The following is a 20,056-nucleotide window of genomic DNA, read 5'->3' as shown; positions in this document are numbered from 1 at the left end:
TAACCCTTTCTGTAGTGTAGTCTGCAGGGGAGAGCCAGGGAGCTTCCTTCCAGCGGAGCTGTGAGGGAGAAATGGCTCCAGTGTGCTGAGGGAGATAGCTCTGCCACCTTTTCGGCTGACTTTTCTCCCGCTGTTTTCTGTATTCTGGCAGGGGTAATTATCACATATATAGCCTCTGGGGCTATATATTGTGATATATTTGCCAGCCAAAGTGTATTTATTGCTGCTCAGGGCGCCCCCCCCCTAGCGCCCTGCACCCTCAGTGACCGAAGTGTGTATGAGTAGCAATGGCGCACAGCTGCAGTGCTGTGCGCTACCTTGGAGAAGACTGAGGTCTTCAGCCGCCGATTTTCCGGACTCTTCTTGCTTCTGGCTCTGTAAGGGGGCCGGTGGCGCGGCTCCTGGACCGAACATCCATGGCCGGTTCCATGCGGTCGATCCCTCTGGAGCTAATGGTGTCCAGTAGCCTAAGAAGCCCAATCCACTCTGCAAGCAGGTAGGTTCGCTTCTTCTCCCCTTAGTCCCTCGGTGCAGTGAGCCTGTTGCCAGCAGGTCTCACTGTAAAATAAAAAACCTAAAATATACTTTCTTTCTAGGAGCTCAGGAGAGCCCCTAGTGTGCATCCAGCTCGAGCCGGGCACAGGATTCTAACTGAGGTCTGGAGGAGGGTCATAGTGGGAGGAGATGTGCCCAGTCTCCTGCGGAGTCGCTATTCCCCATGGTCCTTACGGAGTCCCCAGCATCCACTAGGACGTCAGAGAATATATATATATATATATATATATATATATATACACATATACATATATACATATATATGCATCATAGATGGCCGGCACTCGGAAAGCCTCCGTGGGCTTACTGGCTCAGGTGCCCTCCTATGAGATATTCACCTCCATACATGCACCCAATGAGTAAGGAGGCACTCAGAGACTTAGTTGTCACTCTTATATAGTGGAAGAATGCCCCCTCTTGAGGGCCCCCAAGCTTCTTATGGTAATATTACAAATAGAGAGCCATCTGAGGACTGATGAGATGGTTTTTGTTCTCTTGCCCTTCTTCTTTTTTTCTAAATGCTGCTAACAACCGTGTGGAGTTTACATGTACTCTCTGTTTTTATTGTTAGTCCATATATGTCATATGTTGTTTTGTATTTGCTGATTTTGTTTGTAAATGTATGTCACAATGATGCTGGGTATTAGATGGGGAGAGGGAGTCAGCAGTGAATGGTTGCATGCTTGTTATCAAGGGCATGACGCTAGTATTTATGATAGCTATAGGATTCACATGGGGTTTGTCCCATCTTTGTAAGGTGGGGATGTTTTTAAGTAACGTGGGTACACAGTTTTTAACATATTAGTGAGTACAGTCACTTTGTAAAATCATTTTATACCACTATTATCAGTTTTTAACCAGATTTATTATCACACGGTAGATCACATTAGGTCTCCTCGGAGTGAGGCCAGATGATTATCACTGAAGTCCTCCGTATTGAGGAGTCTTTTTAGGAGTTTGTTTAGGAGTCTCAGTAGTTATGAGGCAGACAGCAGCAGTTTTTATATGTCACCACTTTGCTTTTACGCAGCACAGCGCACCTTTGAGCATGCACAGCATGACGCCGCACGGACCGGCTTCCTCTCAACCAGATTCTTCTATTGTTTTGTTTACAGGGTTGCCGCAGCAACGTGGGCGGGACCGGTGACGTCACTTCCGGCGGAAGCAACCCGCTCGTGGAGACGGACGCCGGGCCCTGGACACGGGGGCGGCGGCAACCTGGGGGGGACGTCTTGGAGGGGTGAGTGCACTTATAAATGTTGGTTTTGTGTCACGGGCCCTCATTCCGAGTTGTTCGCTCGCAAGGCGAATGTAGCAGAGTTACACACGCTAAGCCGCCGCCTACTGGGAGTGAGTCTTAGCTTCTTAAAATTGCGACCGACGTACGCGCAATATTGCGATTACAAACGAGTTAGCAGTTTCAGAGTAGCTCCAGACTTACTCTGCCTGTGCGATCATTTCAGTGCTTGTCGTTCCTGGTTGACGTCACAAACACACCCAGCGTTCGCCCAGGCACTCCCACCGTTTCCCCGGCCACTCCTGCGTTTTTTCCGGAAACGGTAGCGTTTTCAGCCACACGCCCCTGAAACGCCGTGTATCCGCCCAGTAACACCCATTTCCTGTCAATCACATTACGATCGCCGGAGCGAAGAAAAAGCCGTGAGTAAAAATACTTTCTTCATAGTAAAGTTACTTGGCGCAGTCGCAGTGCGAACATTGCGCATGCGTACTAAGCGGATTTTCACTGCGATGCGATGAAAAATACCGAGCGAACAACTCGGAATGAGGGCCACTGTTTGATATCCTGAAGAAGGGGCTACGGGCCCCGAAACGTTGATGATGTTGTAACTTGCAGTGCTTTCACTAAAACGTGTTTTTCTACTGGAAGTCTCTGAGTGCCTCCTTACTCATTGGGTGTATATTATATATATATATATATATATATATATATATATATATATACACACATATACACACACAGGTTGAGTCTCCCTTATCCAAAATGCTTGGGACCAGAGATATTTTAGATATGGGATTTTTCCGTATTTTGGAATAATTGCATACCATAATGAGATATCATGGTGATGGGACCTAAATCTAAGCACAGAATGCATTTATGTTACATATACACCTTATACACACAGCCTGAAGGTCATTTTAGCCAATATTTTTTATAACTTTGTACATTAAACAAAATGTGTGTACATTCACACACATCATATATGTTTCATATACACCTTATACACACAGCCTAAAGGTCATTTAATACAATATTTTTAATAACTTTGTGTATTAAACAAAGTTTGTGTACATTGAGACATCAAAAAACAAAGGTATCACTAACTCACTCTCAGTCAAAAAAGTCCGTATTTCGGAATATTCCGTACTTCGGAATATATGGATATGGGATACTCAACCTGTATATGTGTATATATATCTGTGTGTATGTGTGTGTGTGTATATATATATATATATATATATATATATATATTCTACACCCCATTGTCCAATCATTGTGGAGCCCAGTGTACCCCGCAGCAGGCAGGCAGAGAGAAAGAAAGATACACACACACACACACACACACACACACACACACACACACACACACACACACACACACATTTATATATAATCACTAATAAACTTCTGCTTGTTACTTTTAATAACATTATAGTGTTGTATGTAATAATAGGATTTTAATACCTACCGGTAAATCCTTTTCTTTTAGTCCGTAGAAGATGCTGGGGATGCTTCAAGAACCATGGGGTATAGACGGGATCCGCAGGAGATATGGGCACTTTAAGACTTTAAAAGGGGTGTGCACTGGCTCCTCCCTCTATGCCCCTCCTCCAGACTCCAGTTACAGGAACTGTGCCCAGGGAGACGGACATTCCGAGGAAAAGGATTTATTTAATTTTATAAACTAAGGTGAGATACATACCAGCTCACACCTCCAACACGCCGTACAACATGGCATTCAACAACGCATGCATGCAACGGCATGACCAACATCAGCCACAGACTGACTGTACTTAATGCAACATGAGAGTAACTACAACCAATAACTGCAGATACCATCTGCACTGCGACACGTGCCCAGCATCCTCTACGGACTAAGAGAAAAGAATTTACCGGTAGGTATTAAAATCCTATTTTCTCATACGTCCTAGAGGATGCTGGGGATGCTTCAAGAACCATGGGGTTTATACCAAAGCTCTAGAACGGGCGGGAGAGTGCGGATGACTCTGCAGCACCGATTGACCAAACAAGAGGTCCTCCTCGGCCAGGGTATCAAACTTGTAAAACCTTGCAAAGGTGTTTGAACCCGACCAAGTAGCTGCTCGGCAAAGCTGTAATGCCGAGACCCCTAGGGCAGCTGCCCAGGAAAAGCCCACCTTTCTGGTAGAATGGGCTTTCACCGATTTCGGTAACAGCAACCCTGCCGTAGAATGAGCCTGCTGAATCGTATTACAGATCCAGCGCGCAATAGTCTGCTTGGAAGCAGGAGTCCCAATCTTGTTGTGAGCACACAGGACAAACAGAGCCTCTGTTTTCCTAATCTGCACGGTTCTGGCGACATAGATTTTCAAAGCTCTGACCACATTGAGACTTCGATTCCGCCAAGGCATCAGTAGCCACTGGCACCACAATAGGCTGGTTTACGTGAAATGAAGAAACCACTTTTGGTAGAAATTGCTGATGAGTTCTCAACTCCGCTCTATCAGCATGGAAGATTAAATAGGGGCTTTTGTGAGACAAAGCCGCCAATTCAGAAACTCACCTCACGGACGCCAAGGCCAACAACATGACTACTTTCCAAGTAAGGAATTTTAACTCAACCTTACGTAAAGGTTCAAACCAATGAGATTGCAGGAACTGCAACACCACATTAAGATCCCATGGTGCCACTGGGGGCACAAATGGAGGTTGGATGTGCAGCACGAAGGTCTGAACTTCTGGAAGGGAAGCCAATTCTTTCGGAAAGAAAATTGATAAGGCCGAAATTTGTTCCGCCCTTGTGTTTTATGTACGCCACTGCTGTTATGTTCTCTGATTGAATCAAGACGGGCAGACCGCGAAGATGTTCCGCTTGCAGAATGCCGTTGTAAATGGCCCTTAGTTCCAGAATGTTTATGTGCAGACAAGCTTCCTGGCTTGACCATTTTCCCTGAAAGTTTCACCCCTGTGTGACTGCTCCCCAGCCTCGGAGACTTGCATCCATGGTCACCAGGATCCAATCCTGAATCCCGAACCTGCGTCCCTCCAGAAGGTGAGAACTGTGCAGCCACCACAGAAGGGAGATTCTGGTCCTGGAAGATAGGATTATTTTCCGGTGCATGTCCAGGTGAGACCCGGACCACCTGTCCAACAGGTCCCACTGAAGCACCCCTGGCATGGAACCTGCCATACGGAATGGCCTTGTAGGCCGCCACCATCTTCCCCAGCAACCGAGTGCATTGAGGAACTGACACTTTTGCCGTTTTCAGAATCTGTTTTACCATGTTCTGTATTTCCAGAGCCTTTTCCACCGGAAGAAAAACTCTCCGTAATTCTGTATGCAGAATCACACCCAGGAACGACCGGTGTGTCGTCGGATCCAACTGCCGTCACTGAAGTCTTTGATCTTCCTTTACTCACCCGACTTCTGTCTTCTGGCTCTGTGAGGGAGATGACAGCGCGGCTCCGGGAACAAGCAGCTAGGCGCACCAAGTGATCTGACCCTCTGGAGCCAATGGTGTCCAGTAGCCTAAGAAGCAGAGCCCTTGAACTAACAGAAGTAGGTCTGCTTCTCCCCCCTCACTCCCACGATGCAGAGAGCCTGTAGGTCTCCCTGAAAATTATAAACCTAAATAAAGTCCTTCTCTGACAAACTCTGGAGAGCTCCTCAGTGTGCATCCAGTCTCGCTGGGCACAGAATCTAACTGGAGTATGGAGGAGGGGCATAGAGGGAGGAGCCAGTTCACACCCCTTTTAAAGTCTTAAAGTGCCGATGTCTCCTGCGGATCCCGTCTATACCCCATGGTTCTCGAAGCGTCCACAGCATTCTCTAGGACGTATGAGAAAAGCCCTCTACATGTGATATTTGTCATGGATAGTCTTGTGTTAGAAACACCCAACTGAGAACAGGGCTGATGGCAGAGGAGGGTGTAGGATAAGAGATTGCTGTAGTGACTGAGCAATGAGAATATGTGACTTCTGTAATAAGTGTTTATTACTCACCTGTGCTGATATCTGTAGGGATCTCCTCCTCCTTACACTGCTGATCACCCCTCACATACGTCTCTTCTTCTCCCTCTATATCTTCTGCCTTTATATCAGTCACATACGTCTCTTCTTCTCCCTCTATATCTTCTGTCTTTATATCAGTCACATACGTCTCTTCTTCTCCCTCTGTATCTTCTGCCTTCATATCAGTCACATACGTCTCTTCTTCTCCCTCTATATCTTTTGCCTTTATATCAGTCACATACGTCTCTTCTTCTCCTTCTATATCTTCTGCCTTTATATCAGTCACATACGTCTCTTCTTCTCCCTTTATATTTTCTGTCTTTATATCAGACAGACGTTGTGCCTAAAAAACAAACAAAACACTATAATGACATTTGCATACAGTCAGATTAAACTGAGGTGATACAGTATAATATCAGTGTATAAAACACACAGCTCCTCTACAGATCATATAGTGACAGTCACTTTGGTATATGGGTGAGGCCCTAAATCCCACCTACCTGATCCTCCTGTGGGATCCTGTGATTCTCCTCTGTACAATCCTGGGAATACAGAGGACGGGGACATCTCTCTGGGGTATCTCTGTTACTGGGCCCATCTGTAGGAGACACACAGTGACTGAGTACAGTGTATATATCTGATTATCAGATGATGTGTCTATATAGGGGGCCCCCATACCTGCTCTCCCCTGTACAATACATGACAGTCTCCTCTTACCCAGTGATGTGAGGGGCCGGTGATTCTCCATCATCACGTCCTTGTACAGACCCCTGTGTTCCTCTATATACTCCCCCTCCTGCATGGAGACAGACAGTGACATCCTGACACCTTATAGGAACCTGACACACACAGTGATACAGTCATCACCCAGACACATCCCCTGGTGTTACTGTATAATGTCCCATTCCCAGCAGTCATTTCTCCAGTCATCGCCCAGACACATCCCCTGATGTTACTGTATAATGTCCCATTCCCAGCAGTCACCTCTCCAGTCATCGCCCAGACACATCCCCTGATGTTACTGTATAATGTCCCATTCCCAGCAGTCACCTCTCCAGTCATCACCCAGACACATCCCCCGGTGTTACTGTATAATGTCCCATTCCCAGCAGTCACCTCTCCAGTCAGCAGCTGAATGATCTTGTTGGTGAGTTCCAGGATCTTCTGCTCAATGTGTCTCATGTGTCAGTGAGTGAGGTGGAGGCACCGGGATGAGGCTCTGGGTCCTTCTTCTTTCTCACACACGGGGATGGCTGCTTGGTGTCTCACACTCACCGGATGTCTTCTTCACTACTGTGTAACCTTGCAAAATGGGGGAGACATCACTATAAATACTCCCAGATCCCCTCACCTCCCCAGTTAAGTCCCTGTATTATTACTATAGATATGTGATGTCACTGTGACGCTTCCAGATCCCCTAACCTCCCCAGTCATGTCCCTGTATTATTACTATCGTACCAATAGACACGCTCATCCCAACCCAAACATACAGTGCACCTGTCCTGTAATGGGCACACTTACCTCTGCATTATGGTTACCTCCTTTCTACTCAATGTACCTACTAGACATGCACACCAGGGACGTGCGGTGAGGTACATTTCTCAAGAGGCACTGGCTAGTACCAGAGTCAGATTTACACACAATATTTGAGCCCAAGGATTATACATAGGTGCAGCGGTATATACACATGTGGGCATTATACACAGGGGCAGCGGTATATACACATGTGGGCATTATACACAGGGGCAGCGGTATATACACATGTGGGCATTATACACAGGGGCAGCGGTATATACACATGTGGGCATTATACACAGGGGCAGCGGTATATACACATGTGGCCATTATACACAGGGGCAGCGGTATATACACATGTGGCCATTATACACAGGGGCAGCGGTATATACACATGTGGCCATTATACACAGGGGCAGCGGTATATACACATGTGGCCATTATACACAGGGGCAGCGGTATATACACATGTGGCCATTATACACAGGGGCAGCGGTATATACATGTGGACATTATATACAGGTGCAGCGGTATACAATGTGGACATTATACACAGGTGCAGCGGTATACAGGTGTCGGCATTATACACAGGTGCAGCAGTACATGCATGTGGGCATTATACACAGGAGTATTAGTATATACATGTGGACATTATACACAGGTGCAGCAGTTTATACACATCTGGGCATTATACACAGGAAGAGGGGTATAAATTTGGCGAGTGTGGGTAAGGTCGGTGGAGGGGGGGCACTGCCTCACCTACCATAGATTTTTTACTTCAGACTTTTGACTATAGAAATGATTAGAATAATTCAAAGATGATATTCATATGTTCTTTGTATTTTACAATTTTACATATACTGTATATAGTGAAAACCGTGGTGTATACGTTAGTATGACAGGAAAAGCTCCGTCTCCCCGCACGTCACTGATACACAGGTACATCCAACCCCATGTGTGCGGAGCGTTCTACCCTCACTGATGTGCTCACTTCTCCCACCACAACCTAACTGTGATGTGTGCACCCATCAGTCACACATCCTACCCCCATGCAGCCACCGGTCACGCACCCCTCCCCCATGCAGCCACCGGTCACACACCCCTCCCCAGTCGGGAGCCATGCAGGGGGTGGTAGGAGTGTAAGTGGATGTCAGGTTATGGACAGGCGGTGGTAGGAGAAGCAGGTGACAGGCAGAGGTTTGTAGAAAAGGCAGGGGGTAACGGCCAGGTGGGGGTCGGTAGGTGATGAAAAGGAGGTGGCCGGAGAGGAAAATGTGTCAGGAAACAGCCAGGGAGTGGCAAGAGAGGCAGGTGATGGTGATGGGTAGGGGGCAGCAGGTGAGGCGGGAGGTGGCAGGGTGCAAGCAGGAGAGCCAGGTGACGGGCAGGGGGATGGTAGGAAATGCAGGTGGTGCCAGGTGGCGGAAGATGATGGGCAGGGGGTGGTAGGAGAGGCAGGGGGCAGTAGGTAACAGGCAGGGGGCTGCAGGTGATTGGCAGGGTACAGGGAGAGGGCGGCAGGAAACAGGGTGGGGGCGGCTGGGTACAGGACTGGGTGGTAGGGTAGAGACTGGGGGCGGCAGGTGGTGGCAAGAGAGGTGGGTGACAGACAGGGTGACAGGGTACAGGCAGCGGGTGGAAGGGTACAGGCAGTGGGTGGGGCAGGAGAGGGGGTATTAGGAGAGGATGGGGGCAGGTGAGGGGGTATTAGGAGAGGATGGGGCTGGAGAGAGGGTATTGGGAGAGGTTGGGGCAGGAGAGGGGGTATTTGGAGAGGATGGGGGCAGGAGAGGGGGTATTAGGAGAGGTTGGGGCAGGAGAGGGGGTATTAGGAGAGGATGGGGGCAGGAGAGGGGGTATTAGGAGAGGATGGGGGCAGGAGAGGGGGTATTAGGAGAGGATGGGGGCAGGAGAGGGGGTATTAGGAGAGGATGGGGGCAGGAGAGGGGGTATTAGGAGAGGATGGGGGCAGGAGAGGGGGTATTAGGAGAGGATGGGGGCAGGAGAGGGGGTATTAGGAGAGGATGGGGGCAGGAGAGGGGGTATTAGGAGAGGATGGGGGCAGGAGAGGGGGTATTAGGAGAGGATGGGGGCAGGAGAGGGGGTATTAGGAGAGGATGGGGGCAGGAGAGGGGGTATTAGGAGAGGATGGGGGCAGGAGAGGGGGTATTGGGAGAGGATGGGGCAGGAGAGGGGGTATTGGGAGAGGATGGAGCAGGAGAGGGGGTATTGGGAGAGGATGGGGGCAGGAGAGGGGGTATTAGGAGAGGTGGGAGCAGGAGAGGGGGTATTAGGAGAGGATGGGGGCAGGAGAGGGGGTATTAGGAGAGGATGGGGGCAGGAGAGGGGGTATTAGGAGAGGATGGGGGCAGGAGAGGGGGTATTAGGAGAGGATGGGGCAGGAGAGGGGGTATTAGGAGAGGATGGGGGCAGGAGAGAGGGTATTAGGAGAGGATGGGGGCAGGAGAGAGGGTATTAGGAGAGGATGGGGGCAGGAGAGAGGGTATTAGGAGAGGATGGGGGCAGGAGAGGGGGTATTAGGAGAGGTGGGGGCAGGAGAGGGGGTATTAGGAGAGGATGGGGGCAGGAGAGGGGGTAGTAGGAGAGGATGGGGGCAGGAGAGGGGTATTAGGAGAGGATGGGGGCAGGAGAGGAGGTATTAGGAGAGGATGGGGGCAGGAAAGAGGGTATTAGGAGAGGATGGGGGCAGGAAAGAGGGTATTAGGAGAGGATGGGGGCAGGAGAGGGGGTATTAGGAGAGGTGGGGGCAGGAGAGGGGGTATTAGGAGAGGATGGGGGCAGGAGAGGGGGTATTAGGAGAGGATAGGGGCAGGAGAGGGGGTATTAGGAGAGGATAGGGGCAGGAGAGGGGGTATTAGGAGAGGATAGGGGCAGGAGAGGGGGTATTAGGAGAGGATAGGGGCAGGAGAGGGGGTATTAGGAGAGGATGGAGCAGGAGAGGGGTATTAGGAGAGGATGGGGGCAGGAGAGAGGGTATTAGGAGAGGATGGGGGCAGGAGAGGGGGTATTAGGAGAGGTGGGGGCAGGAGAGGGGGTATTAGGAGAGGTGGGGGCAGTAGAGGGGGTATTAGGAGAGGGGTATTAGGAGAGGATGGGGACAGGAGAGGAGGTATTAGGAGAGGATGGAGCAGGAGAGGGGTATTAGGAGAGGATGGGGGCAGGAGAGAGGGTATTAGGAGAGGATGGGGGCAGGAGAGGGGGTATTAGGAGAGGATGGGGGCAGGAGAGGGGGTATTAGGAGAGGATGGGGGCAGGAGAGGGGGTATTAGGAGAGGTGGGGGCAGGAGAGGGGGTATTAGGAGAGGATGGGGGCAGGAGAGGGGGTATTAGGAGAGGTGGGGGCAGGAGAGGGGGTATTAGGAGAGGATGGGGGCAGGAGAGGGGGTATTAGGAGAGGTGGGGGCAGGAGAGGGGGTATTAGGAGAGGATGGGGGCAGGAGAGGGGGTATTAGGAGAGGATGGGGGCAGGAGAGGGGGTATTAGGAGAGGTGGGGGCAGGAGAGGGGGTATTAGGAGAGGATGGGGGCAGGAGAGGGGTATTAGGAGAGGATGGGGCAGGAGAGGAGGTATTAGGAGAGGATGGAGCAGGAGAGGGGTATTAGGAGAGGATGGGGGCAGGAGAGAGGGTATTAGGAGAAGATGGGGCAGGAGAGGGGGTATTAGGAGAGGTGGGGGCAGGAGAGGGGGTATTAGGAGAGGATGGGGGCAGGAGAGGGGGTATTAGGAGAGGTGGGGGCAGGAGAGGGGGTATTAGGAGAGGATGGGGGCAGGAGAGGGGGTATTAGGAGAGGATGGGGGCAGGAGAGGGGGTATTAGGAGAGGTGGGGGCAGGAGAGGGGGTATTAGGAGAGGATGGGGGCAGGAGAGGGGGTATTAGGAGAGGATGGGGGCAGGAGAGGGGGTATTAGGAGAGGTGGGGGCAGGAGAGGGGGTATTAGGAGAGGATGGGGGCAGGAGAGGGGTATTAGGAGAGGATGGGGGCAGGAGAGGAGGTATTAGGAGAGGATGGAGCAGGAGAGGGGTATTAGGAGAGGATGGGGGCAGGAGAGGGGTATTAGGAGAGGATGGGGGCAGGAGAGGGGGTAATAGGAGAGGATGGGGGCAGGAGAGGGGGTATTAGGAGAGGATGGGGGCAGGAGAGGGGGTATTAGGAGGGATGGGGGCAGGAGAGGGGGTATTAGGAGAGGATGGGGGCAGGAGAGGGGGTATTAGGAGAGGATGGGGGCAGGAGAGGGGGTATTAGGAGAGGTGGGGGCAGGAGAGGGGGTATTAGGAGAGGATGGGGGCAGGAGAGGGGTATTAGGAGAGGATGGGGGCAGGAGAGGGGGTATTAGGAGAGGATGGAGCAGGAGAGGGGTATTAGGAGAGGATGGGGGCAGGAGAGAGGGTATTAGGAGAGGGTGGGGGCAGGAGAGGGGGTATTAGGAGAGGTGGGGGCAGGAGAGGGGGTATTAGGAGAGGATGGGGGCAGGAGAGGGGTATTAGGAGAGGATGGGGACAGGAGAGGAGGTATTAGGAGAGGATGGAGCAGGAGAGGGGTATTAGGAGAGGATGGGGGCAGGAGAGAGGGTATTAGGAGAGGATGGGGGCAGGAGAGGGGGTATTAGGAGAGGTGGGGGCAGGAGAGGGGGTATTAGGAGAGGATGGGGGCAGGAGAGGGGGTATTAGGAGAGGTGGGGGCAGGAGAGGGGGTATTAGGAGAGGATGGGGGCAGGAGAGGGGGTATTAGGAGAGGTGGGGGCAGGAGAGGGGGTATTAGGAGGATGGGGGCAGGAGAGGGGGTATTAGGAGAGGTGGGGGCAGGAGAGGGGGTATTAGGAGAGGATGGGGGCAGGAGAGGGGGTATTAGGAGAGGATGGGGGCAGGAGAGGGGGTATTAGGAGAGGTGGGGGCAGGAGAGGGGGTATTAGGAGAGGATGGGGGCAGGAGAGGGGTATTAGGAGAGGATGGGGGCAGGAGAGGAGGTATTAGGAGAGGATGGAGCAGGAGAGGGGTATTAGGAGAGGATGGGGGCAGGAGAGGGGGTATTAGGAGAGGTGGGGGCAGGAGAGGGGGTATTAGGAGAGGTGGGGGCAGGAGAGGGGGTATTAGGAGAGGATGGGGGCAGGAGAGGGGTATTAGGAGAGGATGGGGGCAGGAGAGGGGGTATTAGGAGAGGATGGAGCAGGAGAGGGGTATTAGGAGAGGATGGGGGCAGGAGAGAGGGTATTAGGAGAGGGTGGGGGCAGGAGAGGGGGTATTAGGAGAGGTGGGGGCAGGAGAGGGGGTATTAGGAGAGGATGGGGGCAGGAGAGGGGTATTAGGAGAGGATGGGGACAGGAGAGGAGGTATTAGGAGAGGATGGAGCAGGAGAGGGGTATTAGGAGAGGATGGGGGCAGGAGAGAGGGTATTAGGAGAGGATGGGGGCAGGAGAGGGGGTATTAGGAGAGGTGGGGGCAGGAGAGGGGGTATTAGGAGAGGATGGGGGCAGGAGAGGGGGTATTAGGAGAGGTGGGGGCAGGAGAGGGGGTATTAGGAGAGGATGGGGGCAGGAGAGGGGGTATTAGGAGAGGTGGGGGCAGGAGAGGGGGTATTAGGAGGATGGGGGCAGGAGAGGGGGTATTAGGAGAGGTGGGGGCAGGAGAGGGGGTATTAGGAGAGGATGGGGGCAGGAGAGGGGGTATTAGGAGAGGATGGGGGCAGGAGAGGGGGTATTAGGAGAGGTGGGGGCAGGAGAGGGGGTATTAGGAGAGGATGGGGGCAGGAGAGGGGTATTAGGAGAGGATGGGGGCAGGAGAGGAGGTATTAGGAGAGGATGGAGCAGGAGAGGGGTATTAGGAGAGGATGGGGGCAGGAGAGAGGGTATTAGGAGAGGATGGGGGCAGGAGAGGGGGTATTAGGAGAGGTGGGGGCAGGAGAGGGGGTATTAGGAGAGGATGGGGGCAGGAGAGGGGGTATTAGGAGAGGTGGGGGCAGGAGAGGGGGTATTAGGAGAGGATGGGGGCAGGAGAGGGGGTATTAGGAGAGGTGGGGGCAGGAGAGGGGGTATTAGGAGAGGATGGGGGCAGGAGAGGGGGTATTAGGAGAGGTGGGGGCAGGAGAGGGGGTATTAGGAGAGGATGGGGGCAGGAGAGGGGGTATTAGGAGAGGATGGGGGCAGGAGAGGGGGTATTAGGAGAGGTGGGGGCAGGAGAGGGGGTATTAGGAGAGGATGGGGGCAGGAGAGGGGTATTAGGAGAGGATGGGGGCAGGAGAGGAGGTATTAGGAGAGGATGGAGCAGGAGAGGGGTATTAGGAGAGGATGGGGGCAGGAGAGGGGTATTAGGAGAGGATGGGGGCAGGAGAGGGGTATTAGGAGAGGATGGGGGCAGGAGAGGGGGTAATAGGAGAGGATGGGGGCAGGAGAGGGGGTATTAGGAGAGGTGGGGGCAGGAGAGGGGGTATTAGGAGAGGATGGGGGCAGGAGAGGGGGTATTAGGAGAGGTTGGGGGCAGGAGAGGGGGTATTAGGAGAGGATGGGGGCAGGAGAGGGGGTATTAGGAGAGGTTGGGGGCAGGAGAGGGGGTATTAGGAGAGGATGGGGCAGGAGAGGGGGTATTAGGAGAGGTTGGGGGCAGGAGAGGGGGTATTAGGAGAGGATGGGGCAGGAGACAGGAGGGATGAGGGGACATTACCTGGAGGATGAGGCACCAGGAGAGATCACACCGTGGACGGAGAAATGTGTACCTGAAGTGGGCGGGGCGGTATTTCTGAGTCATCGTCAACATAGCGCATGGGATTATGGGTAGTGACTACCACGGTAATTTAGCAACCAGGAGCTGCCCCGCCCACTCGCTGCCCATAGGCCGCAGCCTCCAGTCACAATCACTCTCAGCCACGCCCTCTCTCCCTCTCATAGGCCGCAATGCTCCGTCACTCATTTACCTCCAGCTTCGCCCACTCACTGCCTTGAAGTTTCGCGTCACGCAACAACCCCCACTGCCCCACCCACTATCCTGCCCATTGGCCGTCGTATCCTATCACTTTTCTGCCCATAGGCCGCAGCTTCCAGTCAGTTACAGCCAGCCCCGCCCTCTCTCGCTCTCATAGACCACAAAGCTCCGTCACTCATTTACCTCCAGCCCCGCCCTCTCTCTGCCCATAGGACGCATCGTCTCGTCACAGAATCACACTGCCCCGCCCATTATCCTGCCCATTGGCCGCCGTATTCTATCACTCTCTTGCTCTTTGGCCGCGGCCACGCCCACTCTCCTGCTCATAGGCCGCAGCTTTCAGTCACTGTCACACCCAGCCCCGCCCTCTCTCCCTTTCATAGGCCGCAATGCCCCGTCACTCAACTACCTCCAGCTCCGCCCACAGCACGGTGCCTCCCGTCACTCAGCCATCATTATCCCCGCCTACTCTCTAGCCCCGGCTCCCTGTATACATCTTAATCAGCGCAAGCTCAGACTAAGCCAACATGGCGGCGCCCATAGGGAGCCGGGAACATGGCGCCTGCCCCGTCCTGATGCTGTGATGTGTATAATAATAATGGGTGATGTATGGTCACAGCTGCTGTGTTACTGACCGGGCTGCAGCCATCTAGTCTTCATATCCCAGCACACACAGTGCCAGCAGGGCCGGTTCAAGGGCGCTCTGCGCCCTGGGCAGGAAGTGGGGCGTGGCCTAATACAGGGGGCGTGGTCAATTACACCCCCTGTACATTAAAAGCGCCGCTTGAATGCTGAGCGGTGCGCGATGACGTCATCGCGCACCTATCAGCAAAGTTACTCTCCAGGAAGGGAAACTAGACGCATAGCGTCTAGTTCCCTTCAGGAGGCGGACCGGGATGGGGACGGGGAAGGCAGCAGGCAGCGGAGGCGGACGGGGACACAGCGGGCAGCAGTGGCTGATCTTGCCACGGTGCGGCGCCCTCCGGAAGGCGGCGCCCCGGGCAAAAGTCCTGCTTGCCCGTGGCAAGATCCGCCACTGAGTGCCAGCCATGGTGGAGAGCCAGTGTGGGACTGAGGGGTGATGGGCCCATGGGGGGAATGTAATGATAGGGGCCTATTGGGGAATGTAGTGACAGGGGTCCATGGGGGGAATGTAGTGATAGGGGCCCATGGGGGGAATGTAGTGATAAGGGCCCATGGGGGGAATGTAGTGAGAGGGGCTCATGCGGGGGATGTAGTGACAGGGGTCCATGGGGGGAATGTATTGACAGGGGCCCATGGAGGGAATGTAGTGACAGGGGCCCATGCGGGGAATTTAGTGACAGGGGCCCATGGGGGGGGATGTGTGACAGGGCCCATGGGGGGAATGTAGTGATAGGGGCCCATGCGGGGAATGTAGTGACAGGGGCCCATGGGGGTAATGTAGTGACAGGGGCCCATGCGGGGAATGTAGTGACAGGGGCCCATGGGGGGAATGTAGTGACAGGGGCCCATGCGGGGAATGTAGTGACAGGGCCCCATGGGGGGAATGTAGTGACAGGGGCCCATGCTCAGTGCTGCGGTCGGCCACCACAGAGGCTTGGCTAGCTATGAGAGAGTGTATGATGTATATAGTAAATACGGTCAGTACATACAGGATAATGTAGCAGAGTTATAGCAGCAATGCCGCACTACTTTCTTCTTTAAGACAAGACTGAAGAATACTGCGGCTGTGTCTTTAAGACAAGACTGAAGAATACTGTGACTGTGTCTTGAAGAATACTGCTGCTGTTTCTTTAAGAGAAGTATATTACGGGGAAGCTGGCACCCCACCACGGGACTCAGGATAGACCGGCAGTACCGCCCAGTTAACTGTACAGCGTACCGGGGAGCTGACGGGTATCAAAACGGCGAGGAATGGTTAGCCAACACAGGGAGTGGAGTCGGGACCAGGACACTTGGATGGACACAGATAAATCTGCTGGAGCTCAGAGCTGGGATGCTGTCTAGTAACAACAAAGCACTGGAAGAGAGTGCCTAATGCTCAGCTTATTTATAGGAAGTGAAGGCACGGGATTGGCTAACCACTTACCCCAGTGGTACAGAATAAACTGGTCTCCAATATGGCCGCCTCCTGTGCTGCAAACACACAGAAGCACTGCAGCCTACCTGATCCTCAATCCTCCTGGTCTCCCAGAAGTCACAAAATCCTCACTGCTGACTGCCCCCTCCCTGCAGCCACACTAGCACCATGGCAGCCATACCGACAGTGGCCGGATCCCGGACCTCGCGGTGGTGAGTTCCCACGCCATGTACCCCTGCGGTCGCATAGCAGCGCCAACATCCGCACCGGCAGTGGCCAGACCCCGGACTCAGCGGCAGTGAGTACTCACCTCATGGCACATAGCAACCAAACCGGGGTCTAGCTTTTATCCTCTAATACAGGCATTCCCAACCACGGTCCTCAAGGCACACTAACAGTCCTGGTTTTAGTGATATCCAGGCTTGAGCACAGGTGACTTAATTTGTACCTCAGTTATTTTGATTTAACCATCTGTGCTGCAGCCTGGATATCACTAAAACCTGCACTGTTGGTGTGCCTTGAGGACCGTGGGAATGCCTGCTCTAATAGGTGCTAGATAAATGGTAAGTAGAATCTGAATGGTTGCTATGGGCAACATCTCTACTTCTAAAAAGCCGTACCTTAGTAAATATACCCCTTACTCATTACTCTGACAAGGTGAGACTACTTCTCTGGCATCCTCCCATGAAGGTGCCAGTTGCAGTGAAACGCGTAACGTGAGTCACACACTACACAGCTGCTGCATATATGAAATACACTTCCATTTTACCGCTAAGATCTCTAAGAAACCACTTCTTGCACCCCGGTATCTGTGGTGGACTGACACCATACCTGTGCAAACTGCAGAAGTCTGCCTCCCACCCAGGGGTCTCACAGGTGGAGGCCCGCGCGGTCAGGTGGAGGGTATGTCTTCTAATTTGGAAATCGTACGTCTGGCTGCCCAGGCATGTAACGGTTTTGATTGAAACAGTTGATTGAAACTGTCTGGAATAAGCTTGTCCTTTTGCTTTGACCTGGGTCTGAAAGGACCGGAAAGCAGAGGATTTTGGTTTAGAAGTTGATGTTGAGAGCAGAAACGCTGATTTAGAGGCTGCTAAAATGGCCACTATTTTCCTCCAAATCCATTACAAACAGAATATCTTCAGCAAAGGGAGGGATTCCAATGTCTTCTTGGATTCTGAATCCCTCTTCCAGGGCTGTAGCCACACTGCTCGGCCGGCTACTACTGAGGTAGCTGAAGCTTGGGAAGCTTGAAGGCCTGTATCTAAGGCTGCTTATTCCAACTAGGCAGCTGCTTGTCTTATATTTGTTATATAGGATAGCTGTTCTCTTGTGGCGTTCACTGAGAGACTGTCCTCTAAATGTGTCCACCCAGCCTGCAACAGCCTTGGCCACCCATGCTGAGGCCATAGCTGGTCTTGTTATTGCCCCCGTAAGGGAAAAAATGGTTTTAAGACAGGTTTCAACTTTTCTGTCTGTCAGGTCTTTCAAAGAAGACTTTTATGGTATAGGCCAGTGATGGGGAACCTTTGGCACTCCAGCTGTTGTTGAACTACACATTCCAGCATGCCTTGCTACAGTTTTGCTATTTGGCCATGCTAACACTGTAGTAGGGCATGCTGGGATGTGTAGTTCAACAACAGCTGGAGTGCCAAAGATTCCCCATCACTGGTATAGAAATGTAGAAGTGCGCACTAGACGTACCACATTAGCATCAACTGTGGGAGGTAGTTCCCATTAAGCACATTCTACCGGTGGAAGAGGGTAAAAAGAAGCCATTTTCTTTGGCAGTGTAAACCTCTTATTTGGTGTACCCCATGCTTCCTGCATGATTTCAGTAAGCTGATCTGATTGCGGGTATTCAGCTAAGACTGGAGTCTTAGACTTTGATGGTGGCTCCTGTTCTTCTATTGTCAATATGGACTTTACCACGTGAATCAATGCGGGCACATCCACTGAGACAATCTTCTTCACCTGAGGGGGACTCAGGAAGGGAGGAGTCAGCCTCATCTTCTGATGACATCTCACATCCTGAAAGCTGTGTAGACTGTGAGGACGGTGTCAGACGTCTGCGTGCTTTCCCTTCCACAGACTTGTCATCCTGTAACATCTGCTGAAAGGCCGCAGAGGTCTGAGCCAAATCCTGGACTGAATGTGAGGAGACATCTCCCCATGGAGGCTGTGGAGGAAACCCTGTAGCTGGAGGTATAGCAGGTGTAGCCAAGTGATCCGCTATACGCGTCAAAACCTGCGCAAAAGAAGCCACCCAAGGTGGTTGTTGTACTGGTGCTGATTCTAGGCGAGAAGCAAGTTGGTCAGCTTGATTTAGTTTAGGAACATAACAATCCAAAGGTTTGAGAGGGACAGAAAAGAGATATAATACGTATATATAACAACATAGTATTAAAGTCAGACAGCAGAACTAAGCACAAGTCACAAACAATGCGATAAACGATACAACTGCAATGGACACTTAATCAACTCCTCAGCACCACAGGGGTAGGTAGGAGTCAGAGCTGTATAACCTGGCCCTTAGGAATGGTATACAGGGAGGCTAAACCCAGCGTTCCTGAAGACATGCTGTAACAAATTTCACCCAGAGTATATTGTCGCCCAGTGACTATCTGCTACAGATGCGTCATCTGCATGTGACACCCATCACTGGTATAGAAATGTAGAAGTGCGCACTAGACGTGGGCAGGACGCATAATTATATACACGGGGCAGGACACATAATTATATACACGGGCAGGACGCATAATTATATACACGGGGCAGGACACATAATTATATACACGGGGCAGGACACATAATTATATACACGGGGCAGGACACATAATTATATACACGGGGCAGGACGCATAATTATATACACGGGGCAGGACGCATAATTATATACACGGGGCAGGACACATAATTATATACACGGGGCAGGACACATAATTATATACACGGGGCAGGACACATAATTATATACACGGGGCAGGACACATAATTATATACACGGGGCAGGACACATAATTATATACTCGGGGCAGGACACATAATTATATACACGGGGCAGGACACATAATTATATACACGGGGCAGGACACATAATTATATACACGGGGCAGGACACATAATTATATACTCGGGGCAGGACACATAATTATATACACGGGGCAGGACACATAATTATATACACGGGGCAGGACACATAATTATATACACGGGGCAGGACACATAATTATATACACGGGGCAGGACACATAATTATATACACGGGGCAGGACGCATAATTATATACACGGGACAGGACACATAATTATATACACTGGGCAGGACACATAATTATATACACGGGGCAGGACACATAATTATATACACGGGCAGGACGCATAATTATATACACGGGGCAGGACACATAATTATATACACGGGGCAGGACACATAATTATATACACGGGCAGGACACATAATTATATACACGGGGCAGGACGCATAATTATATACACGGGGCAGGACACATAATTATATACACGGGGCAGGACACATCATTATATACACGGGGCAGGACACATCATTATATACACGGGGCAGGACACATAATTATATACACGGGGCAGGACACATAATTATATACACGGGGCAGGACACATAGTTATATACACGGGGCAGGACACATAATTGTATACACAGGGCAGGACGCATAATTATATACACGGGGCAGGACACATAATTATATACACGGGGCAGGACACATAGTTATATACACGGGG

General features: G+C 51.8%; 1 protein-coding gene and 1 long non-coding RNA gene across 2 annotated transcripts in view; both read right to left on the bottom strand.

Moving 5' to 3' along the window:
- The window catches only part of LOC134984705 (oocyte zinc finger protein XlCOF7.1-like), a 277,850-nt gene that overhangs the window by 185,586 nt on the left and 72,208 nt on the right, over positions 1–20,056 (bottom strand). The gene's annotated exons all lie outside the window — the stretch shown is intronic.
- Positions 6,292–6,979, bottom strand: LOC134984707 (uncharacterized). The gene is made up of 3 exons (XR_010191768.1): positions 6,902–6,979; positions 6,503–6,581; positions 6,292–6,383 (listed from the first exon to the last, which is right to left on the bottom strand). It is a non-coding gene; the product is annotated as an uncharacterized LOC134984707 (long non-coding RNA).

This window comes from Pseudophryne corroboree (assembly GCF_028390025.1).
Source record: "Pseudophryne corroboree isolate aPseCor3 chromosome 3 unlocalized genomic scaffold, aPseCor3.hap2 SUPER_3_unloc_75, whole genome shotgun sequence".
NCBI classification, from domain to species: Eukaryota; Metazoa; Chordata; class Amphibia; order Anura; family Myobatrachidae; genus Pseudophryne; species Pseudophryne corroboree.
The sequence above is the reverse complement of the archived record's forward strand: the minus strand, read 5'-3'. Positions and strand labels throughout refer to the sequence as shown.